The sequence below is a fragment of the Hemicordylus capensis genome, chromosome 1, assembly GCF_027244095.1.
Source record: "Hemicordylus capensis ecotype Gifberg chromosome 1, rHemCap1.1.pri, whole genome shotgun sequence".
Lineage (NCBI taxonomy): Eukaryota > Metazoa > Chordata > Lepidosauria > Squamata > Cordylidae > Hemicordylus > Hemicordylus capensis.
This window is the reverse complement of record NC_069657.1, coordinates 201,783,604-201,810,046: the sequence shown is the minus strand read 5'-3', so window position 1 is coordinate 201,810,046 and position 26,443 is coordinate 201,783,604. Positions and strand designations below refer to the sequence as shown.

At 41.8% G+C, this 26,443-nt stretch overlaps 1 protein-coding gene across 11 annotated transcripts in view; it reads right to left on the bottom strand.

The window, feature by feature from the left end:
- Window positions 1-9,882, bottom strand: part of OSBPL6 (oxysterol binding protein like 6) — a 186,576-nt gene extending 176,694 nt beyond the window's left edge. For 4 of the 11 annotated variants that reach the window (XM_053268322.1, XM_053268374.1, XM_053268359.1 and 1 more), the window contains exon 1: window positions 9,371-9,874. The gene's annotated coding sequence lies outside the window, so the exon portion shown is untranslated. Of the gene's footprint in view, window positions 1-9,093; window positions 9,283-9,370 lie in introns of those variants that run through there. The other 7 variants (XM_053268391.1, XM_053268383.1, XM_053268398.1 and 4 more) reach the window with 5 other exon arrangements.
- Window positions 9,883-26,443: the final 16,561 nt, after the last annotated feature.

The following is a 26,443-nucleotide window of genomic DNA, read 5'->3' as shown; positions in this document are numbered from 1 at the left end:
GTCCCATAATATTTTTACATCTTCATTTTCTTCAACTTTTTCAATTTTATGGTCCCACCAATGTTTGGCTACAGGTAGCTTGTATTTTTTGCAGATGTTCCAGTGTATCATCCCTGCTACCTTGTCATGCCTTTGTTTGTAGTCAGTCTGTGCGATCTTTTTACAACAGCTGATTAGGTGGTCCACTGTTTCATCTGCTTCTTTACAAAGGCGGCACTTGCTGTTTGTTGTTGACTTTTCGACTTTTGCTCTTATTGCATTTGTTCTTAGTGCCTGTTCTTGCGCAGCCAGTATTAAACCCTCTGTTTCTTTCTTCAAGTTGCCATTCTTAAGCCTTTGCCAGGTCTTGGTGATGTCTGATTTTCCACTTATATTGTGCAAATATTGACCATGCAGGGGCTTATTTCTCCATTTTTCTGCTCGGTTCTTGACTTGTTCTTTCTTGTAGGCCTGCTTTGTTTCATTGGTGTTGAATAGTTTCGCGTTATTGACCATTTGAAGTGCATCTTCTTCACTGTCCTTGATATATTCTTCAAGGCCTCTTTTCTCCTCCTCTACTGTTTGATGGACTTGCAGCACTCCTCTTCCACCTGAGCTGCGAGGGAGGTATAGCCTATCTACATCACTGCGGGGGTGCAGAGCATGATTGATGGTCATGATTTTCCTGGTCTTACGATCCAGCGTCTCTAGCTCAGCCTGGGTCCAGTCTATTATTCCTGCAGTGTATCTGATAACCGGTATAGCCCAGGTGTTTATGGCTTGTATGGTGTTCCCGCCATTGAGTTTGGACTTGAGGATTTTTCTAACTCTCCTGATGTATTCACTTCCAATTTTTCTTTTAACTTCAGTGTGTGCAATGTTATCAGCCTGGAGAATGCCCAGGTATTTGTAATGTTCTTTCTCTTCCAGGTTCTTGATCTTGCTTCCATTGGGCAGTTCTATTCCTTCTGTTTTTCTTATTTTCCCTCTGTTCATTATTAATGCAGCACACTTGTCTAGTCCAAACTCCATTGCTATATCGCTACTGAATATACGGACAGTGCTTAGCAGTGATTCAATTTCTGACTGGGACTTTCCATACAACTTCAGATCGTCCATGTACAGCAGATGGTTGATTTTACTTGATGTTTTAGATGTTGGGTATCCGAGGCGTGTTTTGTTTAGTATTTGTGAAAGTGGGGTCATGGCGATTACAAACAACATAGGGGATAGTGAGTCCCCTTGGAAAATGCCTCTTCTAATGCTAACCTGTCCAGGTGTCTCGCCATTGATTGTTAACTGTGTACTCCACATGCTCATTGCTTTTTTTATAAATATCTGAATGTTTTTGCTGACACCAGTTGTTTCTAAACATTTTAGTATCCATGTGTGAGGCAATGAATCGAAGGCTTTCTTGTAGTCAATCCATGCAACACTTAAGATTTGTTTTTCTTCTCTTGCAATTTTCTAAAATCATTTTGTCAATCAGCAGATGGTCTTTTGTGCCTCTAGTGTTTCGGGCTATTATTATTATTATTATTATTATTATTAAATGTTTATGCATCTGCCACCTTGAATTGGGGTGGATGACATAATCACAAACTATGCTGTTGAGGTGTCTCTGTGTGCCCCTATAACTGTACCCAATTTGTTTCATATTGGCGTTGTGAAGTTGATGGGGGGGGACCAGTGTTCCCTCTAAGGCGTATGCACATGCCTGCGCTCACAAGTTTGTTTTTTTAATGTCCGCTCAGTTAATTTAGATCCTGCTCAGGTTGAATCAGGAAGGACCCATTCTGAATACTCCTGCCCAGAACAAAACTCATTCCACACACAGATGAAATAAATTAGAGAGAACACTGGTGGGGGCGGGGCGGGACTGTAACACATGCACACACACAGAATGCCGGGTGATCTCATAAGCTTACTTTCTTTAAAGTAAGTAGGCTAAAAATGAACACTGCTAACAAGGATATTAAAATCCCCCTGTTAAAAATCCTTCATGATACTCTTATTTTCTCTTCTTGAATTTCCCTAATGAATAACACAGGTAAACAATTGTTGACCAACACCAACATTTATTTTTCTTCAATACCTTTAAGTTGTAACCAAAGTGTTGAACTTTTTAAAAATCATAAAATACAAAGAACATATCCATAAATAATTCAGTATTTTCTGTGGCCTCCATGCCACACAGATAAATTCTCTCTTGGTTTGGTAATTACTTGCTTTATTTATTATTATTGTTATTGTTATATAAAATATTTATACCCTGCCTCTCCAGTACACTACTGCTCAGGGTGACTCACAACAATAAAATAGATACAATATACAATAATAAAATTAACCAAATTAAGTGAACAAGTTAAAAGTCAGGTTAAAAATCACAATCAGTATTAAACTGCAGATTAAACATTTTAAAAGCTAAAAATTGAGAATTATAAAAACTAAAGAACTAAAGAACCTACCAAATATAACCACAGAGGGGCATTAAAAAGCCTCTTTAAAAAGATGTGTTTTAGTTGTTCTTTAAAAAACAGTGAGGGAGGGAGCATGGCGAAGCTCTTCAGAGAGGGCGTTCCAAAGTTGAGGGGCCACAACCAAAAAGGCCCTGTCTCTAGACCCCGCCAACCAGATCTCTATAAGTGGCGGAGCCATGAGCAGGGCCTGAGACGATGAACGGAGGACCCTGGCAGGCTCATATGGGCGAATGCAGTCCAACAGGAACCCTGGCCCCAAGCAATATAGAGCTTTAAAGGTCAAGACCAGCACCTTGAATCTAGCCCGGAAGTGGACCAGTAACCTATGAAGCTGCTGCAGGATGGGTGTAATACTCATGAAGCTTTCTCATTTTCCAGTCTCATCTTCCAGTCTCATCATCCTCATCTTCCAATCTTATCTTTCTTATCTTCCAATCCGGGCTGGTGGTTTTGCCCAAGAGAAAATTAAAACATGCAATATCTTTCAGCTAAGTATAATAACCTATATTAAAGAAATTCAGAAAATGAAATTTTATTCTAGAGGAGCAAGAAGCTCCAAATCATGGTCATATTGTTGTGGTGCTGCATTTGATGCTAATCTAAGAAATGTCATTTTAATATGATTTTACAGGAACTGGATGATATTCAAATTACCTAACCTACTTAAGTCAAGTCATTTTTAATTGTGCCTGTCAAGATAATGAAAGATGTGGGGGGGGGGGAGAATCATACACACCATTTTGGTAATCAATTAAGAAAATAAATTTTCTTGTTTGTTTTTACCTAGAAAGTGTTCCCTTATCTATTATATATTTGTCCTACAGAATTAGCAAAGTGCTGTTCGGGGTGGGGGTGGGGGTGGAGAATAATAAAGAAAGGCAGCTTCTAACAATATATCTGCAATCATTTGAGTTATTCAATCTCCAAAATTGAATGCTGTTGTACACCACCCAGAGCCTTTGGATGGGGCGGTTTATAAATGTTGTTGTTGTTATTAACTACTGTGAAAGAACCAAATCTGGTATTCATATAAGAGCATGTGATGTAAAAAATTCCCCCCTTGCATCAAGATACAACCTAGGGCAAATTCCAAAAGCTTCAGAGCCAATTCCTAAACACACACTGAATATCAAAGCACACAAAATAAACCCTCAGACAACAGCCTCCTATTATTCCAAATAGTAACACCTTTAAAATACCATTCACTGTCATAATGGTATGGCCATCTTCATGAAAGGCTTCCAGTCTTTACTCAATAATTTCTGCAAGGATGGATAATTTTTTTTAAAGCAATGGATTTATATATAATCAATTATTTAAATCAGGTTTTCTCTTAGTGATTTAAATCATTATTTATCAATGACTTAATTCACCTTAATTGATTTAAATCACACTGCTTTCTGCTCTTTTCTGTTACACACCTTTCCAGCCTAATACCTTAATTATCTTGTTTACCCTACAAGCATCTAAACAGAAAGGCACATGTTTCAACCCATATGTTCAAGTGTGCTAGCTTTGTCTATCATGCTCCATGGCAAAGCCACACCAGAATTAACCTTGCCAATTCTCTCTTCACCTATCTCACATATCAGAAAAAGTTGACCTTCTCTCACTTGTTTCATTGTGATGAAACAAGATTTAACATTCCATTCACAAGAAGGAAACTAAGCAGGGGCCATTCCAAAATGAAAAGGAAGTGAATGAGAAGAAGAAGACATGCAGCTAGACAAGTTCACTGTAATTGTGCCTGCTGGTATCTTTTAGGCTGGTGAATTTCAAATTGGATTCTGAGGACCCCTGTATGTTCATGAAAACATATCAAGGCTTCTACAATAAGACTTTCCTCTGCAAAGCACAATCACAAAGCTGTGTTGGGTGTACACCACAGCACACTCACAGTTCACATGAAGCAATATCTAGACCCAACAGTCCTAACATGAAGGTATACCACGGAACATGCCCTATGCAATACATATGCAAAGGTTCTACAGCTGCATCAACATGGAAAGGGTTCTTTAGAAGTCTGAATCACAATAGCTTGGATCCAAATATGTTGTCTGTGAGCAGAAGTCACTTCTGTTCGGGGCCCGGTGGCAGGGTGGGATTTTTTCATATACCCCCCCCTTCCTGCTGTAGACAACCCATTCCATTCTGAAATGTACCCCCTAAACCTAAGAAGTAGCTTTTCAGGGGGCACAAGGAACTGCAGCGGGAGGGGAGGCAGGAAGCTCTGTCCCATGAGTGGAATTTCGCTCACAGGCTGACATCCAGCACAATGTTAGAAGGGTAGCGCAAGAGCTTGCACCCTCGCAGCAAGGTCTGCTCCAAGCTCAGCCAGAGGCTTATCAAGCAGCAGAGCACCTACACAGGAAGAGAGGTGATCAACCCTTCAGCTGAGCTCAGAGGAGCCCTCACAGTCAGGGAGCACAGGGCGCTCCTGCTCTGCCCTACTAACACTGTGCTGGATGTCAGCCACAGAAATTAGGATCCAAGCCAATCAATGTGTTAGTCCTATTCAGGAACAGGCATATACAGTAAAAACACTTTCCATGTGTAGATTTTGGTTCATGTACTGGAAACTGCACATTTGTATTTTTGAATACAAATTCAAAAAATGTAGTTATATTAGACTAAATCAAATTAGTCTGATATAAGTTATTCCAATATCACCAAACGTTTTAACCTTCAATTCGTATTTTAGTTTGTCTCAAGATAACATTGGTACTGTTGTCCATTTGGCGCATGCAATGCTCAAATTCTCATTAGATTTACTAATTGTATTCTACACAGGCTAAGTTTTAATTTGTCAGTTATTCAATGCTTTTTGTCAATAATTCAATATGATTTCCACAATTATTCAAATTTTATTCAAGCTGCTACACTTTTAGCATCTATGATAGCAAAAACTTCTCACCAATGAAGAAAGAGCTCAAGCACAGGAATTATGTTACTCTACAAGACTAAATTAAGTCAAATCCCTCCCAAGCTGGCATAGTTTACCTGCATATGTTACTGAAACATACAGTTAGCAAAGATGCAACATGGAGAAAATATCTGACCAAAGCAAACAGACAGATCAATATATCCATTTACACTACAATCCAATATGTAGTTTAATTCTCAAACCTACTATGATATGGTCAACTACCTCTCTTAGAAATTAGACAAATCTAATTAATTGTACAAACACAGACTCCTGTAAATATTAGATGTGCACATGAATCATCTGCCAGTTCTTAAATTCTTCAACTATCAGAGAAGCATGATGGAAGCAGCATGAGAAGCTTGGTATACCTGCAATGAAACCTTTGAATGCAGAGAAAGAGAAGTTCTGATAAATAAGCAAACCACCAAGACGTGAAGTGGAGCAGACAACAAACCATCTCTAAATCTTATAGGGTGCAGCAAAAAATGGAAAATTGGGAAGCAGAGGCAAATTCAAAACTCAATTGTAGTGACATCATTTGTACCCTAACAGTGCAATCCTATGTGTGTCAAAGCAAGCTCCCCTGGGTTCAGGAGCCTAAAACACATTTTTAAAAGTAAAGCAAATAACAGAGTTCTCAAGGAGTAAGATTTTAGAACACTTCAAGTTGGAGACCGTAAGTACAATTCTGTGACGCAAACATGGGTAACTTAGTATCTGGATATCTCATACTATGCATGATTATGCAGTAGAAACGTAGACTGCTTATCCTGGAATAATTTTTGGAGTGATATAGTACAGCTGCAATTTTAAGACCACTTGTGTTCAAACAATCCCATTAATGTCAAAGGAAATACTCAGAAGAAAATAATTTCAGGAATGTAGTCTACATGCCATGTTTGGTATTTATGTTAGTATTTCAATCTTTGACACTAAGCACATTTATCTAGAAGTTAGGGGAAAGGTTACATGTGACAGTTGCTATGGGGATACCACTGAAATGACATCCCTGTAGTTAACTCTCCCTTTTCCTGCAGTTACGTTTATAGACTCTTGCCACATGACTTGATTTTGTCACACAGTGAGCATCCTACCCCAGTATGGGTACAGTGAGTTGGCTCTGTCACACAGTGAGCATTTCTACCCCAGTGAGCATTCCTACCTTGCCAGTGACATGGACAAGGAGAAAGGATGTTTGCTCCATGATGGAGCCAAGTCACGCAGTAAGAGCCTATAAGCATTACAGTGAGACAGGAAAAGGCATGCTATGACAAAAGCATTTTCAGTCAGATCTCCATAGGAAACGTAACATTTTAACAACTTCTTGCTGTGCTTAAACTTTTATTGAAATTAATGGGATACAGTATACATATCCAGGTTAGTGTGCTTACAAAAATTAGAATCGTTCAGACCATGGTTTTTCCTGTGACACTCTATGGATGTGAAAGATGGACTTTGAAGAAGCAAGATAGAAAAACGCTTGACGCTTCTGAACTTTGGTGCTGGAGAAGACTTTTGAGGATACAATGGACAGCCAGGAAAACAAACAAATAGATCATAGAACAAATCAATCCAGAGTTTTCACTCGAAGTACAAATGACCAGGCTCAAACTATCATACTTTGGACACATTATGTGAAGACCCAGCTCCCTTGCGAAGTCCATAATGCTGGGGAAAGCTGAAGGCAAGAGAAGAAGAGGATGACCAGCAGCAAAGTGGATGGACTCGATTATGCCAGCAATGAATGCACCACTGAGAGACCGTAAAGGCCAAGCTGAAGATAGATGATCCTGGAGAGAATCTATGTGGTCGCTAAGAGTCAACACTGGCTTGACGGCACTTAATCAATCAATCAATCAATCAAGTGTGCTCAAGATTAAGATGCAAGAGGATAAGTTTATGTTTTCTCCCTGCATCAATCAGTCTTGAAGTTAAAAAAAATAAACCCAATACAGACAACATTCATCATTCACTGTATTCCATTTCCTTATAGTTCCTCTTCAGCCTCTGAAAGTCAAGGTCAAATGGTTTAGTCAAAACTACAATCAAATTAGAGTAGGTATGGATAGATGAGCAAAGAATAATTGTTACAAAGGAGAACTATTTCAACACAATCCAAAAGGGCTCATTTGTGAAGAAAGTGCTTGATCTCTGAGCCACTGACATCCAGCTAGTTAATAATCTAGGAAACAACAACTCCATTAATCATACAATGCGATGATATGACCACCGAATCTGGTAGGTGTTGCAGGTAGACAAATTAACCAGTTTCTTGCAGTTTAAATTCAGTGTCAGGACTTCAGAAAATATGTGGCAGAAAAGCTATTTCAACTGTTTTTCAAAGTCCTTTCAAGCAGGATGGTATGCACAACCCTTTAAAGGGGATCAGACCCATTTCCTTACAATCATTAGATTGTTAAAAACAAGTTACGCTGCAGTTTGCTGTTCGACCTTGGAAATTTGTTTCATTTTGGGAAGTACAAATGAGGTATCTTGCTAGTTTACAGTAATGCAGTATTGTTATTAGTCATCAGGAACACCCACAGTGTTAAGTGGCATCATGATGACTTGATTGTCAAACAAAAATTAAATGAAAGAAACATTTAAGATTACCACATTGCGCATTAGCACTTTGTCAAGGATGCAAAAGCATTATCTTCAACCATCAGCAAGAAGAATAACATTTCACACCATCCTTAACAAATCAAAAATAAATACCACACACTGATTATATCTAATGGAGAAAGGAGAAATTATACTGTACAATTCCAACTTTTCCATCAAAATGTGCAGGTCATTTCCAAAATACAAGAACAATTCATTAAACATTCATTTAAAGTGTTACTTTTGGAGAGGAGAAAATGTCCTGATTTTCCTTACAGGGGGGAAATAAATAAACCGAGCTTTCAAAACAGTCTCACTTTGTTTCATTTCATCTCCACTGAGTTAGTTATATAACTACTATGCCCCAGTGCCAGTTCTGAGTGTTTAAGCTTCATCTGGAGGTTTATCACAGCACAGTATCAGCATTGGATTACAACTTTTAAAGCATGCACACGCAGCTTCTTTTACCATTATATGAGGAGGTATCACTTCCCAGGCCCAGCTTTTCCGATGACATAGTTAATGCAGAGAGGCTGCTTGCGCTATGCAGGAAACACACATCTTGACTGCAAAGCAAAAAAAAAAAACCCACCAAAAAAAACCCTGAAAAACCCTTTTGGATTAGCATCATCATCCATTTTTGTGTGAGTTAAGAAATGCAGGCACAACCTTGTACAAATGCACATATCTCTGGTTTGTTTTGTTTGTGAACCGGTTTGTTCATAAAGAGCACCGTGCCTCCTACTACTAGTTTGAAAATGCAGACTTGTCCCAATTGGCATATATGCTTATGGCATGCTTCTGCCTATGCGCACGCACATATACGCACAAACCTCTAAGTCACCAGCGTGCGCTCACAAATAAGAGACATGCCCCTATCCCCAGCTATGCATGTACTGTATGTGACCACATCTGAGCTGGTGGCTGCAGCCGCAGGCCAGCGCGTGCATGATAGCTGCTCTACCCTGTCTATCCCACTCTGAGCTGGGGAGACGTAGTTCACCGGCCTGTGTGCAGTTTTGTGCCAGTTTGAGGGCGCAGGCAATACGCAGCCATTGTCGTTTGTGCCCATGCATGCCCTGGAGCATGCTACACGAAGCTCACCCCGGCAACTTTAGGGGCTCCTCCACAGCGGCGGTCTGTGGCGTCGTGCCGCGGCTTCTGTTGCATGCATCAGTTATTGCCCTCTCCAGTTGCAGCAGGCGGTCGGTCGGAGAGAGGCCATCGGGTGGTGGCGAGCGGCCGCCGCATCCCCTTCTCCCCCGAATCACCTGCAAGGCGTCTCTTCGTGGCACAGAGGGGGGACAAAGCAAGCCCCGCTGGCCCCGGAGGTGCCTCCCGCGCGCCGCACACAGCCCGGGAAAAAGAGGCGAGAACCTACCTGGGCTCGGCGACACACAGCGCTGAGGGGTGAGCTCCAGGCGCAGCAGCAGCAGGATGCAGGCGCTTGAGGTGGATGGGTGGATAGATGGATAGATAGAAGAGGAGCCTGAAGAGAGCAGCTCCGCCTCCTCGCGCCTTAGAGGGAAAGAGTGTGGCGTCGCCGGCTCTCCCTGCTCGTAGGCGAAGGCTGGCCGAGAGGCACTCCAGCAGGAGGAGGAGCCGCTCTTGGCAGCTTGAGGGTCCCCTCCTCTACCGCCTCGCCTCGGCTGTGCAGTCTCGCCCTCACCCGACAGCTCCCGAGCGCTCCTCCCTCCCTGCACGGAGAAGGCAGCTTGCCTTGCGCCAAAACCCGGAAGCGAGGAGTCAGCGGAGCGGGATTCAGCAGTGCCAAGTCATTCTCCGCGAGCAAGCAGCAAAAAGCAGGGGACGGAGAGAGGACGCCGCTGGCAGCCGCGGCGCTCTCCGCCACACTCTTCTAGGCCCTTTCTCTTCCTCTGACCCCGCCAGAGAGACGCCGCGCGCACCGAGGACGACACGGCTGCGCCTTCCCGGAGCAGTGTGTGACCGGGGACTGCCTTCGTTTTGGGGGAGGGGGGATGCACTTATTCCAAAGTATCCTGGTGGTGATTAGAGGGAGCTCTTTCCAAATAACATACACACACACACACACACACACCCCTACTTACCTGAATTCATCCTGATGACTTGGAGGTTGTTTAGGTTCCATACCATGGTGAATAGATCTATGCACCGGTAGAAGCATTTATTTTATTTTTTTTTAAGTCTGCCCCACCTATTTGCACAAGGCCACATAACAAGCAGTTAACGAAATAAACATGAAAGCAAGCAATTAACAAGTTTACAAATAAAAACAAGCAATTAGCAGAGGTGGTTGAGAAATTATGTAAACACAAATCAAAGCACAACAGGTTGTGCGTATCCACTGTTAACACTGGTTCAATCAATTCCCCCCATCCTGGACACCCATGCTAGCAGCCCTAACTCACTGGCATACAAGGTTAAGCTAAGATTAGGACCAACATCACACCTCAGGTGGGGCACCATAACCAGAAATTTTGTTATTGATCAAAGAGTTCAGTAACTCCTGCAGGGTGGGAATCGATGTAGAACATCCAGAAAAGCATTAATTTTCCTTCCAATTTCTTCCCATAAATTATACTTTAATGTCCATCCATGCCTATTTTATCAAATACCTAGAGGCACTCTGTATTAAAAAATGGGTTGTCAGCTATTGTCATTTGTAGCATATATTTTACAAACTTACATCTAGTATGAAAACTTTTTTGTAGTAGGCATCTATGGTATATGTCCAGAGCATTGTTGTTATTCTTTGGGTATTATTTTCTCTAGATATTTGATTAAATATCCAATAAACATACTAATATGGACAGGCATTGAACTGCCATTTAAGGGAAGAAAAGGAAAAGGAAATTCATGAATCCATGAGTGATTCTCCATAAGACAACAGCATTTCATTTATGATCTAGTATTTTATTTTTGAGCTAGTGATCTCCTTATTTGTCGTTGCATTGCCCAGAACACTGGAAGGCAGGAAGACATTTTTATATTATTTTTTACAGAGCAATTTTTAGACAATTGGCTATACATTTTCTCTTGTACATTTGCAACTAAAAAGGCTAGAGACTTACTTTTTCCAGGACACCTGCAAATTCAGATAAGCTGCCTGGGATCTCTTTGAGGAGGCCAGTCACCTATAGACCATACTGTGGTTACAGCCCTGGATGAGACAACCTTCAGAACAGATGTTGCCCAGCCTCTGTACTGCAGATGGTAACCATCCTCTATGCTGCAGGTGGAAAGAGGACCAGCCAGCACTGGCTGGCCCCCACATCGTGGGAGGCCACTTGATGCCTACTTGTCCAAAACCATGCTGCCTCCCTGCCTGAAACCAGATTGTCACCCCAAACTCTCGGTCTAGCCATAATTGTGGCCTGCCTTTTTGTAAGGATGCTTTGAAAATAAATTCATATATTTAATATATGCTTTACTTCTTGCATTAACTGTAGTCTTCTGCATAAGTGCTCAAACTTGCTTTAAAAGTGTTTTATCTAATTTTATCTGACAATCCAAAGTGGAATAATACTACCAGTACTTAGACTATACACATAGCTTCATTCAGCCTCAACCCATGCAAGAATGTATTTCCATCGCCACTTATTAATCCACAGTTGTGAGTGTGATTTCTAGGGAATCATGAGCTCCAGCAACTCTCATTTTAAGAATTAAATAGTGTGCATCATGTGAGAATGTTTATGCAACATCTTGACTCTTGAGTCAATTAGGAGGAAAAGTTACAGCAGTTTATTTAGTGTTTGTAAGTATTCATAGGTCACCAAAGAGAAGGCAAAGACTGCAAGTCAACCCCCAGGCCCTTTCTGGAAAGCCCCAAGCCTGCCATACTTGTTACTACTACATAAAGTAAAGTGTGCCATCAAGTCAATTCTGACTCCTGGTGCCCACAGAACCCTGTGGTTTTCTTTTGGTAGAATACAGGAAGGGTTTACCATTGCCTCCTCCCACGCCGTATGAGATGATGCCTTTCAGCATCTTCCTATATTGCTACTGCCCAATATAGTACCAGTGGGGATTTGAACTGGAAACCTTCTGCTTGTTAGTCAAGCATTTCCCCACTGCGCCACTTAAGGTGACTACTACTACATACACAGATCAATATATGTCATGCTTACTCCCACTAATTTCAATGGAGCCTATTCCAAAGCTGAAATGTGTAGGATCACAAGCTTTGGAGACCAGCTGAGGTTTTGCACTATGCAAGGTCATTTTACCTATTATACAACAGTGGACTGAATGGTGGCAGCATCAAGAGGAGGATTTGGCAGTGAAATATCTACAAGCTTCAAGCTCTTCTTGGTGGTGCTAGTTCCTGCTGTTCTGAAGTGCTGGGCAGTCAATTCCTGTTACAGTGCCTTCCCTGCAGGGTTAGTGGATGGAAGGAAACACTGCAATGGAGGTGGGGAGATAATCCCCTGGATAAAATCTAACCCAGAACACTCTTAGCATGGCTTGACACTGTTTTCATATTTCAGATCAAGGTAGCATATGGCTACTGTTTTCTTTTAATGCTTTTTATTATTTACAAGTGTCTTTCTGAGAACTGCAGGAGTAAGTCATCTACTCCAACTCCCTGCTTTGCATACCCAATGACAGTTAATAGACATTTATTATATGTCTGTATACATACATAATCCATTTAGTGCATGATGATCAGAGAGCAGGAAGCAACAAGGTATATATCATGCAGAAGGCAACTCCAGGACGCAATATATTTGGTAAACCCCAGGTTACGTAAGCAAGCAAAGCCTGTCATGTGTTATAGAGGAAAGGAAAACCCAACCCAACTACCGTATCTGCTACCTGCATCTATGTGATATTCTGCCATTGTATATGCCAATTAGTATTCCGAACATGTACGGAATACCGAAGAACCCCCTCAGACTATATTTGACAGGTATAATTATAGCTATCTTCACTGTACTGATCTCATAACTTTGCTAGTATGCATTCAATGCTGTTTAAAAGTTGGGTCAAAGGTTTGAAACTTTTCAGCATTTGGGAATGCAATTATGTACGACAATGTTGACAACTGCTCCTGAAACATTATGTGACAAATCCTAGGGAAAACAGCTGGTGCTGGCATACCCTAAGGACCCATCTGCCTGGCATCTTTTTGCACGATTGCTTTAAGATAATCACACAACATGGGAAGTGAGAAAGCAAAGTATCCCGAAAAAGCAGGTCACAATCCCCTTACACTGAATCCCTAGGTCATATCATGCAGACTGTTGGACATGTTCTGTCCATCTATAGTTCCATGCAGTTATGCCTATAATGTCTATGGGAAGGTATGGCAAGGAATCAGCTGTGGGACACAACTATGGACTTGAGAACAGTAGCTGTGCGCAACATATCTGACATGAAAGCAGATCTGAATGCATATTTGAGAAAGGGCCATAGCTCAGTTCTAGAGCACATGCTTTGCATGCAGGAGGTCCCAGGTTCAATCACGGACATCTCCAGGTAGGGTTGAAAAGACCCCTTCTGAAATACTGAAGAGCCACTGCAGTCCATACAGACAGTACTGGGCTAGATGGACCGTCTGACATGCAGCTTCACATGTAGATATTCATCTGACCTCATTCCAAATCACAGTAGTAGACCCAGAAGTCCTACTGCCACTGATTTCTTGACACTGTCATGAAGACTTGCATTGTCTTTTCACAGTTTCCTCTCCTGTCCCTTCCTCCTAGATTTATGATGCTTTCAAGACATGGATGGAACTGTTTCCCATTCAGTAGGATGCTAAAGACAAATCCTGTTACGTCCATACATTAGATACAATGCTTACCCTATTTCCCTTGAGATGCCTCATATTTTAAACCTCCCTATTTATTATTCCCTCAACCCAAATATATTAGAGTTATGCTAGCAATAATATTTAGGGTTTGAGATTTGTACTATACATGAATGTCATATGAAAGCTCAGTGTTTTGTTTTTGTTATTTATTTGTCTAGTTTTAGAAAGCAGTAATTTACTGATGCTTTAGTGCTATAGGCTACCTTTGAAAGCACAGACTAATGGCAAAGTAGGAAGATCTTGTGCCATATGACTTGTATGCCACTGACCTGACAAGCCAATAACAATTACATCTTGCAAGGTTAAAGGAACACAACAATCTAACATCAGTAACAGCTTGTATAGCTGTCTGTACATACAGCAGAGAACAGCAGGTACAAATAATATACATGAAGAGAAAAATACTTAATAATCTTGTTTACATATACAAACGTGTCAAAGTCCATGTAGCTACTTATAGTGACTTATCAACACAAAGAAATATAGGACTAAAACATTAAAAATGTAGTACTTGCCCATCATTCACAGAAAAACATCAGACTAATTCTTAGTCTATTCACATTTACTCAGTTGCCATACAATTTTTAAAAACCACATACACATAACACTAGTGATTATTCTACTGATAAAGATTAATCCACCAACAACAATATTGCAAGGTATTAGACTGTTATGTGGGAAGGGGGGAACTCATAAAGAATTTGTTGTGTTAAGAAACCACAAATTAATACTGGAAATGGAATAGGAAAGAGCAGTTATGGTGAAGTTATGATAGGCCAAGACATCCCTTTTAAAAAAAAAAAATTAAGTCAAGTTTTTAAAGGAAGTCAATGTGAAGGGAGAGAATAAGGGAGATAATAGTACTATTCTGGCACAGGGAGCATCATGGTACAAAGCAGGTGCTTTGTCTAATACCAACTCCAGAATTGAGACATTCTAGAAAACACCTAACAATGCCCTCTGTTGTATAGGCCTGTGGACATCCTTTGAAATGGCGGCCTAAAAATCTTAACCTAGGCAGAACTGACATTGCTAACCAAATTTTAATTTGCAACTAAATCAGTGAGATAAATTATGAAGGTGTCTGTACTGTATAAACTACTGTCTGTGTTGTGTTAGGATCTTGTTGTAGTGGGTTTTGGTAAAGCCTCTAGTAATGATCACTTGAGCTGGCTTACTGTAACAGAAGAATGGGTCAAGTAAGCCACAGAGTTTCTGATAGCATCTATTAATTGAATTGCTTAGAAAACAGAGAAGGCCAAGGCAGGGAGGGCTCAGGGGAGGGGAGACAGAAATACTGAGGGGCTAGGACAGAAGCCTGAGAAAGAAGCAGGGCAATGGGACCTAGGATAGGAGGAATTCATCTAGGAAAAAGGAAATGGGCAGAACAGAGGTTCATATGATAGGAACTGCAGAGCTGTATATTACTGAAATTCATAGGGCAGGTTCAGACAACCCCCTGTAATTACTTACCAAGTAGAAAGGAGACAAACTGGCAAGTGCAAAGAGTGAACACTCCTTTTGGGCAGGTTGTCTGAACCCGCCTAAATCCAGTTAATGAGATTCTCCACCCAACTTCCAGATCTTGGGGACAGAAGTTGGTAAAATGTTGGGTGGAGAATTTTGGTAATCAGAATTGGGTGGGTTCAGGTGACACACCCAACGGAAAGTGCACACTCCTCATGCTAGCCACTTCCTATTCTTCCTACTTGGGAAGTAATTATAGGCAATCATCTGAACCCGCTGATATATTGTTTTGAAGTAACCAGTTACTGCAAATTTTTAGCTGCAGACTTGTAATAGACACTTGCTAACATTGCTGAATTAATACTGGAAACCGTCTCATGTACTGCTGATCACTTCAATTGCTTGTGCACTATAAACTACATCGACTGCATATAAAAGCATCAAATCACACAAATAAAGATTCAGAGAGGCTATAAAACGCACCACCCTAAACCAGGCTAGGGAAGCCCAGCCTGGGTTAGTCTGCATATGAGAACCACTGGGACCTGATGTGATCCCAGTGGGGCAGCACCGCCTAGCCCACCTTTTAAATCCAGCTCTTAGCCGGGGTTAACCCAGGCTCCAGGATCGTGTGTTCACTGGGGCTATGTTCAGCCCCAGCAAACACAAAGGCACTCGTCTCCTGAGGGGATCCCCCTATGCATCGCACATGTTGCGTGGTGCATTGTGGGATCTGGATGCATCCCGGACCTCTGGAGCTCCACGCTGTGGCACACGGTGCAGATCATCTGGAAGTGCAGTCCACGCTCCCAGCACTCATCTGGGGGTTGGGGAGGTGAGTTCCACCAGTGTTCCTCCCAGCCTGCTCGACTGGTCATGTGAACAACCTCAAAGATTGTTAACTAAGGTTTGTCTCCTGAGGTAGTGACCCCTCTCTGCATTCTAAAGCATTCTAAGTTCTTTTAATCACTTGCACCACTGCTGATTGTCTTGGATCATTTTCTGTGGAACAGCTCCATCTATGGGAGATGGTGAACCTGCAGCTGTTTACAAGATTTTTAGGAGAAGATTTCCTGCTCTTGCCAAGGGTTGTGTTCTCTTTCAGCTTTCATCAAAGGATGGAGTGAGTTCAGAGGCATATTCCAGAAGAAGTTGTTGTGGAAGCAGGGCCTCAGTCACACCACTCCAAAGAAGAGAATAGATGAGGGTTACAGTTTCATTGCAGTGTGCACTCAGATAAGGCTACAACTATGACAAGGAGCTAATGTTGCTAAAATGATACTATTCTCTTTCTTTCACCTGAGAAAATAAAGTGAGAATTTTTAGTTCTAAAAAGCAAACAGGACACTGCAAGAGGTTTTGGACTTGTAATATTGGTCCTTAGTGCTTGCAGTAAAACATGGTGTTCCTCTTCGCATCTTCCAGACAGCCCCTGATCCCTGTTAAGTATCATGACAAAAGGCTTGGAAGTCGTCTGCCCTTCATGACAGTCACCTGGTGTCTGTCATGAAGAAATTACTATCATATAAACTGTTCAAAGCCCCCTTGAAAACACAAATTAATGAAAGAGGAATCTGAAAGACAATCTGAAACCCATTCACTCAGCATCCAAGCTAGTGCTTTTCCGAGGAAAAATGACATTTATAGTTATGTGCAGCACAGTCAAGAAGATGCAGTGAAAATGGAGGAACCAATTTTTTTTTAATTGAAAAATTCTTAGAATGTGAAATTACAGCTCCAATAGAAAGCACTATACTTTGAGACCCTTGGAGGATGCTTCAGATTGCTAGCATAAGGCACAATCAATCTTCTTTAACCTCAGCATCTGACATGAAATAATCCCTATTCCTGAAAACAGATTTCTTCAAAGCAGCGAGTTTAACTGCAGAAATTAACTCTTAAAATGAAGACAATGGCTTTCAGGACTCTGCTTTAAGCCCGGATTGTGTATATAGCATTCTGAAGATCTTTGAGATATACTATTCCAAATAATTTCAAGTAAATTGTTACCTTGCCTGTGCATTATTTTAAACATTATTTATACAATATTATTTTAAACATTATTTATACAATAAATAAATAAATGCTCTCCGTTGATCCTACCTTTTAAAAAAGGTAATGGGGATACCTATATAAAATCTCTAGGGCATTTGTTGTCTTGTGACCCTTTCTGTAGTTAAAATTTTTAAAAAGAAGCCCACTTCTATTTCCTTAAATATAACATGAAGTAAGATTTGGCAGTGACTCTGGAAGAATTTATTCTTGATGCAGCTGCTTAACTGCAGACTTTGAGGGTCAGACAGTTTATGGGTCATCTTTTGTGAAGAGAGATTTTCATCACAAAACAACTCTCACTTTATTGGTAACAGAGGAATGTTTCTATCACATAGTTAGGTCAGATCATGTGTGTACCTCTTATGCCAGGATCAGTAGCCCACAGCCCAAACCCGATCCCCCATGTAGAAAGAACTCACTTGATCAGGACTACTACCCACGTGTCAGAAATACTACATTAGCAGTGGCCAGCAACAGGGAAGTAGCCAAAGCCATTTGCTAGTGTGCAGGAGCATCCATTTCACAAGTCTGTCTCAGTGTATTGAAATGAGTCCTCTTAGCTACATTGCTGCATGTTAGGGACTGTTGGCAAACTTTCAAACAGTGAAGGAATAAACACAGTGACAGCATAAAGGGCTTATATAGGTAGGAGGAAGAGAGAGACTTGAGGGCTTTATTTCCACTGCACTTTCCTTTTCCACAGGAGCTTTTACAGACATGACTAGAGAAAAACTAATGGAAGTTCCGCTGAGAAAGCCCCACAAAATGTACGTATGAAGGAAAGGATGCGGAGACATAACTTTAGAATACACCATTTAAAAAAATTAAACTTATGACTAATTGAGTTTCCACTTTGAGCATAGATTTGAAATCAATGCACAGATTAGTATTGTATTTCAAATAAATACATAGATTTCAAATCAATGTACACAAAAGTAATGCTATAATATTACAGTTTTCAAGTTGTGATTGCAGTATACCAAAGATGAAATGAATGTTCCTTTTTCTGTATAGTATTACTACATAAAACATTCCTTTTTAAAAGAGTATATACAAACATTGAGCTTTGATTTCAAATAGTGTAGCCAGCTGGTTAACCTTTCAATTTTCCACAGCCCAAGATCAGCAGGACCTTTTGTCAAAAATTGGAGAGCAATAATCTGTAATTTGAGCGGCATCTTAACTTGTTATTTGACACAAATGAGGATTGTGGTGAGACACTGTCAGATTTTATCTAAAGAAATATTCAAAGTCATGTCATTGTGCTAGCAGTCAGAATGGGGAGGTGGAACTTTTGTTCCTTTAGACAGCATGTAAGAACATAAGAACAGCCCTGCTGGATCAGGTCCAAGGCTGATCCAGTCCAGCATCCTGTTTCACACAGTTGCCCACCAGATGCCTCTAGGAAGCCCCCAGCAAAGAGGTGAGGGCACACCCTCTTGCTGTTGCTCCCCTGCAACTGGTATTTAGAGGCATCTTGCCTCTAGAGGCTGGAGATGGCCTATAGCCTCCAGACTAGTAGCCATTGATAGACCTGTCCTCCATGAATAGGTCTAAGCCCCTTTTAAAGCCATCCAAACTAGTTGCCATCACCACATCCTGTGACAGAGAATTCCATAGATTATACACTATGTGAAAAAGTATTTGTTTGTCCTAAATTTCCTGGTCTTCAGTATGACCCCTGGTTCTAGTGTTGTGAGAGAGGGAGAAAATTTTATCTCTGTCCACACTACTCCATGCATAATTGCAATACTCCATACACCTCAATCATGTCTCCCTGTAGTTGCCTCTTTTCCAAACTAAGTAGCTTTGCCTCATAAGGAAGGTGCTCCAGGCCCTGGATCATTTTGGTTGCCCTCATTTGCATGTTTTCCGGTTCTACAGTGCAGTATCCTTCTTAAGATACGATAACCAGAACTGTACACAGTACTCCAAATGTGGCCACATCATAGATTTGTATCAGGGCATTATAAAATTAGCATTTTTATTTTCAACACCCTTCCTAATGATCCCAGCATGGAATTTGTCTTTTTCACAGCTGCCGTGCACTGATTCGACACTTTCACCTAATGTCCACCACAACCCCAAGATCTCTCTCCTGGTCATTCACCGACAGCTCATCCCATCAGTGTATACATGAAGTTGGGTTTCTTTGCCCCAATATGCATCACTTTACTCTTGCTTACATTGAACTGCATTTGCCATTTTGTTGCCCACTCACCCAATTTAGAGAGATTATTTCTCTGTTGTGGACACTAAATAGTTTAGTGTAATCTGCAAATTTGGCCACTTTGCCACTTACCCCAACTTCTAGATCATTTATGAATAAGTTAAAGAGCACTGTTCCCAGTACCAATCCCTGGGGAACCCCACTTCTTACTTCCCTCCATTGCAAAAACTGTCCAGTTATTTCTATCCTCTTTCCTGACCTTCAACCAGTTACCAATAGGGATGTGCATGAGCTGTTTGTAGGCCCTTTTATGGGCCTCCAAACAGGTTTGAAGGTGGGGATACCCTTAAGGGTGTGGGGGGTGATCTTACCCCTCCCACCGTGTTTCCCCCACCGGTGCTGCACTTTAAAAGGGTCTGGTGGGGCAGCAGCAGACCTCCCTGCCACCTCATTGGATTGGAAGTACCTGGTGCTTCACAAGAAAATATACACCTATGGGTGCTTTCATATCTTTTAATGTAAATGACTAGATTATGCAACAGTCAATGCTGAGAGTATTTTCATTTACAAATAAGGAAGCCTTGAAAACCACACGCTACACACAAATCCTCATGCTTCATTTTCAGTTGATTTGTCACTGAGCAGGAGGCATCCTTTAAAAAATTAATAATAATAATAATAATAATAATAATAAATAAATAAATAAATAAATAAATAAATAAATAAATAAAAGCCAACAAAATCTTCCAGTTTGTAAAGATGCCACCTTCATAGTTTTCAGCAACATTTAGTATTCTCAATTTCAGCATATATATCTCCCACAAGACATGATGCAAATTGTCAGCATCCTAACACCTAATGCAGGTGATATAGTCAAGAAAAATGTTACTATTTGCTTAGGCTCAAAAGAGAATTTTTTGGCTCTGGAATTGCAAGCTAACCTTTCTAAATCTTTACAGTGAGTTGTTTATATGTTTTCCTGAGCTTTGTGAACCTCATGACACAACTCTACAGGCTCAATTTAAGGATGGAAATTAAAGAAAACAAACCTATACACTTCCATTGCTGCTGTTCTGGTTTGGATTTTTGTGTACAGTAGTGTCCCTTGGGGTTTTGAATCATAACATGTAATTTTGTAGGTGGGAAATGGAAAAGCTATGCTATGGTTTACATATTTGCTTGCTGTTTTGTTTTGATCTCAGACTCTACCCTTTTCTGTTATTTAGCAGGGCACTGTTCTTCCCCACCCATCATTTTATCCACCTGCCCCATTCATCTGTTGGTTCCTTTTTCACCATTACTGCCTTATCTTAGGCAAGGAATTGCATAATTTCCTCAGTACTTTCCTCTCTGCCCCAAAGAGGAACTGGAGAGTGTTGCAAGAAGAAAGTTGCTAAAATCACACTGCAATTTTAAAATGGCATTCTTCTGTTTGGGGGAAGCTAGGGTAACCTCATTCTGGATAAAGTCTGGAAAATGAAGAGAGGACAGAAATCCATATGAAAGCAGATCATACCCATGGCTGTTCAAAGGGTCCCAGATTCCATCTCTGGTATCTCCAGGTGGGACTGGAAAAGGAAGACCCACCCAAAAGGCAATACTAACCTAGATGGATCAGTAGTCTGACTCAGTATAAAGCAACTGCATATGTTCATCTCTAAGCACCTAAATGTGTTGCTAGCACAGCAATCATTTTAAAAATTGGTCAAACATATTCATCCAGCACTGTATGGCTTTTGCAACAAACTTTGTTATGCCCCAAATGTTGAGCCCCCACTTGAAAAACATGCTGACATCCTGACTAAATTACTTAACAGAAGTCCTCTTGAAAGTAAATCTATTTATTTATGTATTTAACACATTTGTTTGTTATATCATTGTGTAAACCACCCTGAGCCATTATTGGAAGGGCGGTATAGAAATCGAATGAATGAATGAATGAATTTGTATACCACCCAAAATGCAAGTCTCTGGGCGGTTTACAACAAAACTATAAAAACAACAGATAAAGAAATTTAAATATGACAAACATTAAAACTTAAAATGCTAAAACTATTCAAAACACAATTAAAACAATATCTAATTAAAAGCCTGGGTGAACAAATGAGTAATGGCACAAGTTAGCCATGACTAACTCAGTGGGATTCCTGTCAAGTAATTTAGTTAGGACGTCAGCTACAATGCAGAAAGTGGGAAAGCGAAAATTACATTAGTTACCTGCAACACACCTAGATTCTCATATACAACCTTGTTACAAGTATACTTTATTATTATGTATGAACAGCCTGAGTATGGTGACCTCTGCTGGACTAATGGAGCTTCCACAGTAAGGAGTGATACACTTCCTCCTTTTCAAAAGTATTGCTTTTCAAAAAGGCTGTCGAGAAGTTTCTGTGAATTTTCTAAGGAGCACGGAGATTAAAGTACAGTGCAGGGCAACTAAATTCAAAGAGCCAGTTTGTTTCTGTACAAAGCATTCGAAGAGTAAGAGCTGGTTGGTTATTAAGGCTTCACTGAAAACATACATAGGATAGGAAAATGACTTGCTTGGTTGTCTCTCTAGATAGATAGATAGATAGATAGATAGATAGATAGATAGATAGATATTCATATTCTTAAGGCTTAACAGTTGAACTGGATTTTAGTAAAAACAACAACATTAAAAACAATTAATTCTTTTAAAAACTTCCATAAAGGTGCAAAAAAATAAAAACCCACCCCAATTCTGCTTTTGCAACCCACACAGATCCAGTATAGTACTGCTGTACTAACTGCTATAGCACCAGCTTCCAAGGTATCTTAACAATCCAATTACAGTGGTTCTTCAGGCTCTGTTCTATTGATTCAGACTAATTTGTGGACTGTCCCATCTTCATACTCACAGTTCCCACATGTGAGGTGACCACCTTCAGAATGTCTTCTCCCCTAATGCCCTCTTACAGGCAAGTGAAGGAGAGTAGAGAGCTAGAGTGTTTCAGTGAAGATGAACATGGTTCAGTGGCCAGGGAGATGCTTGTTTCAGATCCCACAACTGTAATCAGCCAAGTTCTGCAGAATGTTTATCCAGTTTGTCACTCATCCCACAGACAGACTCTTAGTCAGTCAAGGACTAACAATAGTTATCAAGTTCCGCCAGATGAAGATGTGTAACTTCTTTACCAATAGATATGCTAAATGCACACCTTTTTCTCTTCACCCGGAGACCACTAAAAGGCAATGCCAACTAATAAGAACTTTTTCAGTGCAACACAGAGACACACACATCATGTATATATTCTTAATATTCTACTCAGCCAAGCACCAGGTGTATAGGGGAGGGAGTACGCAAGGGATGGAGCGCTAGTACTTCTCAGCTTCTCTGGCTGTTGAGGTGGGCATGGCCATGGGGGCTGTAATGGAAAGTGCCTGCACTTCTGAATTTGCAACTACATCACTGCCAAGAACAATCTGATGGCATTTCCAGATGAACTAAACTCCAGTTTTGTTTTATCATAGTCAAAGTAGCTTGAATAGCACCATCCGGATGATATCCTGTTACCACACTTAATCAGAGCCATAGCCCTTAAACACATGGGCACTTGTTGCATGCCCCTAGCTAGACCAGTGATATATTATACTTTTATGAACTTGTACAACTCAGATGCTAGACCTGGGGTCCTCCTACTGTTAGTGACAGTAAGACTGTCACTAAAAGGGCAAGGCAGCCTCAAGGTTGTCACCTTGATCCAAGGGCCCAAAACACTGAGATACCAGGCTGGCACCCAATTCCAATCTGGTTTTGTGCACAGCATGTGTCACAGGCAAAGATCAAAGAGCAGGGATAAGGTAGGTGCAGAGCTGGGAGTCTCCAAGACAGTACTGGGAAGTGTCCACCAACAGTCCCCTATTTGTAAACACACTGGAGTCTGGATGCTTAGGGCAGTTACAGGAGTGTTATACAAGAGTCAAGGGAACTCCTGATTTGGGAATTTCCAAAGGTTCAAAAGACCAAGCATGTTAATATTTTAATTGAAGATCATGCGAGCAATGTGGGTGAGTCAGTACTGCTTGATAGGAGTGCAAAGAGGGCTCTAGGTATGCCAAATCAAAATAAGTGACTAAGAGATACTCTGATTCCCTCCAAGTGAAGTCGACTTAGTTCACTGGAATTTTCCATTCTCCCAGGACTCTTGCTTGGCTAGCAGTTTAATTTCATAAAGAACTCCGCATACACTCTCTCTCTCTCTCTCTCTCTCTCTCCCCCCCCCCCCTCTCTCTCTCACACACACACACACGTGGCAAGAGCACTGGGAGACTAACGAGCTACTAACTTGGAAGGTGGGTGAAGTGGGCATCCATGTACCCTTTATCCAAGAAGTGTGCTCAGAACTGCTCTGCCAAATTGTGCATGACTGCTAGACATGTGTCCAGGGCTGCTCAACTTCAGCCCTCCTGCAGATGTTGGCCTACAACTCCCATAATCCCTGGCTATTGGCCACTGTGGCTGGGGATTATGGGAACTGTGGTCCAAAAACAGCTGGGGGGGCTAAGTTGAGCAAGCCTGGCATAGTGTCTCATGAAGGATAGAGGATCATTCCATATGGCAGCACAGCATATAACGTCTAATGGGATTCCCCATAGGAAAGCAGTCAAGGTCACCACAGCCCTTGTGGAAGGGGACGTGGCGGCCTCCGCAGGTCACAGTTAGACAGCGTGTATGCCAGTATGATTGCAGATGTAATCCCAGCAGAGAGGTGCTGACATGAAACCTACTTCCCTTTGTTAGGGCCTGCAAAGCAAATAAAGAGAGCAGTGGACTTCCTGAAAGATTGTGTTCAATGCAGGTAGAAGGACAATCTTGATGTCAAACGGACCTTGTCCTTCTACCTTCACTGGACACAATCCTTCAGGATTTAGTTAGAATTTAGTTAGAAGTTAGAATTGTAGTCCAAAAACAGATGAGGAGGGGCTAAATTCCTGAGGGCTGAGTCCAAAGCACAAAAGTATCAACTCCACATAAGAGTTTTTTTGAGGAGGCACCACTCGCAGCGGTGAAAGTCCTATGCAAGAGAAGTGTGTGAATGGTTTCCTGGACATCCCAATGACCTTGAAGAGCTCTCGGTCCTGGATCTGGTCAAATAAATGCGGCAAGCTTGTCAGATGGAGACTCTCAACGTCTGGACGGACCACCATCCCTTGTTGTTTGGTAAGGACATTGGCATGTATTGTACCGCTGATAGGATGGTAAACCATGCTTGGTGTGGCCACGATGGTGCAATAAGGATACAATCTGAGTCTTTTGTTAGAATTTTCCAGAGCACCTTTGGTAGCATTGGGAATGGGGGAAACATGCATAGTATGTTTCAGGGAAGGAGAAAGGCATCCAGGGAAGGAGAAAGGCATCCCCCAGTGAGTTCCATCGAAGACTGCCTTGACTGCAGAACACGGTGCACTGTTTGTTGTCTCTGGTTGCAAAGACATCAATGTATGACTGGCCCCACTGAACAAATATGTCCCATACCACTGTGCGATGAGTCCATTTGTGGGAGTCCAGGCATTTTTGACAGCTCAGTGTGTCTGCCCAGATATTCAATTTCCTTGCTATGTGGGTTGCTGATGGCCAAATGTGTTTTGACAAGGTACCATTCCCAAACATCAGTGGCTAGTCTGGACAGGGTTAGTGAGTGGGTGCCTCCTTGGTGGTTCAGATAGGCCTTCACTGTCGATGTCAGACTCCCAGGGGACGAGGTGGGCTCCTGGCCCTTCTTGAACTCCAGAATGACTGGAGCAACCCCAGAAAGGTCAGCCTCAGGAACAGCCAGAGGAGGAGGTTAGCTTGTCACCTGAGCCCTCCTCCTAGCTTGCTGCATTCAGCCAGTTCCCTCTCCTGGAGAACTCCTGGCTCCCATACGCAGAAGCAGCTCCTCCTCATCAGCTGCTTTGTCTTTAAATAGCCCAGTGCAGAGCTGACAGGGCTTAAAGCTGACTTCCAGCCCCACCCCCTTCCCGACCTTGCTTCCTGTTTCCTGCCACACCCAACGTAGCTGTCTCCCTAGAGCTGTTTCCTGCAGCTCTCCCTGCCTTGCCCTCTTAGCCCCACTGGGATCCAATCGGCCTGGGTCCTTCTCATCCCCACTGCCCCCTAAAGGGAATGAAAGCCTCAGAGAAAGGATGTCACACCCTTCTCCAGCACCCAAGCAACCATGTAACATGGCATCCCGACAGTTGAATTATCTGTCAATAAGAGAACAGAGTTCCCCACCAATAGAGGTAGAAATGCGCTCAGGCCCTTCCACATGGCTAGGAGTTCTAACTGATTGATGTGGTATGTATACTTCGGACCAGACCTGTACCCTGCTACACTCCTCCCTTGGCTGTGTGCTCTCCATCCAGAGATGGTTGTCAGAGTGAGCTTGGGATAGCCATGTGCAGAGGCTAGGGTCATGTCATGGCTGCACCGGATGCCGGGCGGAGCGAGGCAGTTTTCAGGGGCTGCTTACAAGCTGGTAAGCACCTGCTTAGTATTCCTTAAAGGTGCCTCTCGCCACTCCCCTGGCATTGTCCTCACTGGCCACTCATGCATTGTACTGAGGTCTATTGATGTGAACCAGTCATTCCAGAACAGGATGTGATTGAGTATGAGCATCCGGAAATGCCAGTAACAGACGAAGATGTTGACGTTGCACAAGTCTAGTATAGGCCGCAGTCCTCCATCCCTTTTGGGGATTGTGAAGTAACTTGAGAAGAACCCTGCATGGATGTAGTGGTGCACCCTTTGAATGGCTCTCACCTAAGAAGCTGCACACTTCTTGTAGCAAGTTTGGTGAGGAGTTTGTTACTCAGATCTTGGAAAAGGGTGTTAAATCTTTGAGCTCTATAGCATAGCCCACGTGTATTATGGTCAGTACCCACTGGTCCGTTGTTATAGATTGCCACGCCTCTGCATAGGGAAGGAGCCTTAATGCTGACCAGGTTATGTCAGG